This window comes from Prionailurus viverrinus, unplaced genomic scaffold, assembly GCF_022837055.1.
Source record: "Prionailurus viverrinus isolate Anna unplaced genomic scaffold, UM_Priviv_1.0 scaffold_52, whole genome shotgun sequence".
Classification (NCBI taxonomy): domain Eukaryota; kingdom Metazoa; phylum Chordata; class Mammalia; order Carnivora; family Felidae; genus Prionailurus; species Prionailurus viverrinus.
The window spans coordinates 2,061,862-2,065,694 of NW_025927615.1; the positions used below are offsets into that span (position 1 = coordinate 2,061,862).

The window sequence follows — 3,833 nt, forward strand, 5'->3', positions numbered from 1 at the left end:
TTTTTACTTACACATTGAGAACAGACAAAACATGAAGGAATGAAAGAAAAGCCCAGCACCACACAGAGATTCAGGGCCACCCCAGGGTCAAAGCTCAAATTGCCATCCCATTCATGTCCTTACTCTGCTTCCCTCACTGACAAAGACATCTTCTGTGCAAGGGCACAGAAACCTTTGAGGAGATGGGGATTCCTGGAGTCCTGCAGGGGGCCTAGAAATGTGTTTTCTGAGAGAAACACGTTACCTGTGCACATTCATGGTCTTAAGAGTGTTTACCTTAATTCACAGGCAATTCAGCTTTTAAATACAATATGAATTGCAGAGCTATTTTGTCCCATTGTAAAAGGGAGGTAGAAATTCTACGTAAAAGAATGAACAGAAACATGTCTCAATTTCAGGTGTAAAACTCCCATAAGGCATCATGAGACAAAGTACCAGTTGCAACTGTTCCTGGGACACAATTGAACCTGCTCATATAAATACAACTGAAGAACTCTGTGAGTTACTGGCCCTGCAGGTAATCACTGATTCTCTCCCTTCACGACTGAAGTTCCACGTACATTTTCGATTACACATGCCGCTTCTGAAAATTCAGAGTATTTCCACCTAGGGGACAACTGGAGAAATTCTCGATGAGCAATAATCGCGCCTCGGATAAACCTCATTGGCTATGATACTGCCACTGCGCAAAGCTTGGGAGAACTTCTCTATTGCACATTGACCAACACAGAAGGACCAGTAATGAGTTCTGAAATTTAACTAAGAACCCTCAACACTGCACAAAGCACACAATATAATGTTGGAAAGTGTTGTTATCTTTTCCAGTCACGAGGCTCATAGCAGACATTCTGAACAAATTCATGGCCTACTCTGAAATAGGAAAAAAAATGAAAATAATCAGGATAATCCCATGCAAAGAAAGTGAGAAAGGTGTCCCATGCTCCAGAAGACTTGAGGGTGCAGTGAAGTGTCATTCTCCTCAAGTTATTTCCACAAACACAAAGTGATAGCCACGTGGTCCTCCACCTCCACACACTTGTGGCGTCCAGAGGCACTAGCTAACATGATGATCTTAAACTGGAGAAGTCTGGAGGCTTGTGAGGATGTAAATCAAACAGTAAAAATACCAGAGGGCATAGAAAACCAGACAAGGTCAGATAAATTTTCCAGAAAGCATTGCAACTGAAATAGGCAACAGAATTTACCTTGTCTTTCTCTGCATCCATGGTAGAGACACAACTGATATTCCCCATGGGAGTTGCACCATGTCCTAGGTCTCATAAAAGATGGAGGGGGATGGAAGTTGATTCTGACTTGCATAGACTGTGTGCAAGAAAAACAAACCATCCGCAACAGGTTTCATTATATTCAACTCTTTCACATTCTCATGTCCCGTACTAGGGGCAGAGGGTTTTTCAGGTGCCTCAGGTGACCCTTGAGGACAAGAGGGAGATCTGATCCTGTCCTTTGAGGAAGGTCTACATGGCCCTGGTTCAGGAGTTTTTATAACTAATCAAGCATCTGTGAACAGTTCAGGTCTCAACTAGCTAGAAATAAAGTTAGGGGTGTGTTTCATCCCTCAGAGAGCCCAGCACATGGTCTCTGTACAAGCTACATCCTAGGGAGTCAGCATGTATAAGGCCTCTTTCCTTCTCAGAGACATGTGTTGCCCAGCTCACTGGGTGGAAACGACTGCCCATTTCATTCATTTCCTGAGAAATTGGAAGCACATTACACTGTCCTCACTCAGGCTAACCTGAAAGCCCTGTGGTGCCATCACTGCATCCTCTCCAAACACTCAACAAGTAAAAAGACAAAACGTGTTTTATAAGTCAACTCATACTGTTTCAATCATCTTTCCAGATGGTGGAGGTGGAGGGTGAGGTCCCAGAGGCCACCAGGTTGGAGAAGTTGGTGGTGGCCCAAAGACCCTGGATGGTGATAAAGAGCAGCCCAACGGGGTATGACACGGAGGGCACTTCTGAGAAAGGAGGAACTGTTCTGGAAGCCATTTTGACATGCCGGACAGAAATTAAACTTTTGAGATGTGTTAGAGTAAAAGGTGAAAAATCCAACACCAACACTAACATACCTGAACCCCAGTGAAGCCGGAATGGCACCTCTCTCCTTCCCCTCCACCTGGTTTCAACAGGGCAGCATTACTGCCACAAAACTCCACCCTTCCCAATGGGTCCAACCTAGAGCTTCTAGGCATTTGTGGAGACAAAGCAGTGCATTGCTGGCAGCAAGCATGGTACTAGCTGTGCCTGAAAATGTAGGGAAGGAAGTGGCTACTCTTAAAGCATCAGGGGGATAATTACAGACTACTAAAGAAAGTCTGTTTCACACACACAGGCTTCTATTTCCAGGACTACTCTCTATCCAGCCCTTCACCACTTCAACAGCTACGTCCTGGCATAATAAGAGCTGAAATGGTGAGGAAGAATTTTGTTTTCATATCATTCGTTTACATCTTTAATCCATTTCAAGTTAATTCTTGGAGTGATGTAACATAAGGTGCTAAGCTTTAATCTTATACATGTGACTATCCAATTTTCCCAGCTCCAGTTATTCAAGAGACTACTCTTCTCCACTGAGTATTCTTGACTCCCTTGTCAAATACTAGTTGACTGTGCATGCATGGCTTTAGTTTGGGCTCTCAATTTCCATTCCATTGCCTTGTGTGTGTGTGCCTATGCCAATGACATAACTGATTTCTTTGTGTTAGAATGCAGCTTGAAATCAAGAAGTGTGATGCCACCTGTTTTGTTCTTTCTTGCATTGGCTACTTGGGGTCTTTTTGTGGTTCCAAATACATTTGAAGATATGTGTTTCTAATTGCATAAAACTTACATCCATTGGATGTTCTTTCCTGCTTTGTCAAAGATGAGTTGGCCATACGTTTGTGGGTCTAGTTCTGGGGTTTCTATTCTATTCCATTGGTCTATGTGTCTGTTTTTGTGCCAGCTATACTGTTTTCAAGCCCAGCGATTAATTTTATGACTATTATTCTAAAATTCACTTTCTGTTATATTATTTAAATTCTTTTTGGTCAGCTCCTTAGCTGTTGTTATTTCCTGGAGATTCTTCTGAGGGGAATTCTTCCGCTTGGTCATTTTGGATAGTCCCTGGTGTGGTGAGGACCTGCAGGGCACTTCTCCTGTGCTGTGGTGTATAACTGGAGTTGGTGGGCGGAGTCTCCTGTTTCTTTCATACAAATTGAATTTCTTCCATTTCTGCACACAGGTTTTACAGTTTTCTGTAGAGAGGTCTTTCACTTCCTTAGCTAAATTTGTTCCTATAAATTTTATTGGTTTTGATGCTATTGTAAATGGGATTGTTTTCTTTCCCTCTTAGATAATTTGGTTAGTGTATAGGAATGCTACAGAATTTGATCTGTGACTTTCTATTTTGGAACTTTATTGCATTTCTTGATTAGATAGGAACAGGTTCTTTTACATTAAACTTTTTATTTCATTCCTTTACCTTATTTTTAAAAAATCATGTTATTTGGGAATAGCTGACACACTGTGTTACATTAGTTTCAGATGAACAACATAGTGATGGGACAAGTGTATACATGCTGCTACGCTAACACAGGTGTAGCTATCGTCTCTCACCATGCATCACCACTCCAGTACCATTCTCTATTTTCCCTATGCTATGTCTTCTACCTGTGATTTATTCATTCCATAAACAGAAGCCTGCATCAACCAATCCCCTTCACATATCTAGGGCATCCTTGTCTTGTGCCTGATCTTAGAGGAAAATCTTTCACAATCTCACTATTGAGTATGATGTTAGCTGTGGGCTTCACATACATGGCCTTTCTT

General features: G+C 42.0%; 1 pseudogene; it reads right to left on the bottom strand.

Moving 5' to 3' along the window:
• Nucleotides 1-541: 541 nt before the first annotated feature.
• On the bottom strand, nt 542-694 carry LOC125159596 (uncharacterized; annotated as a pseudogene).
• Nucleotides 695-3,833: the final 3,139 nt, after the last annotated feature.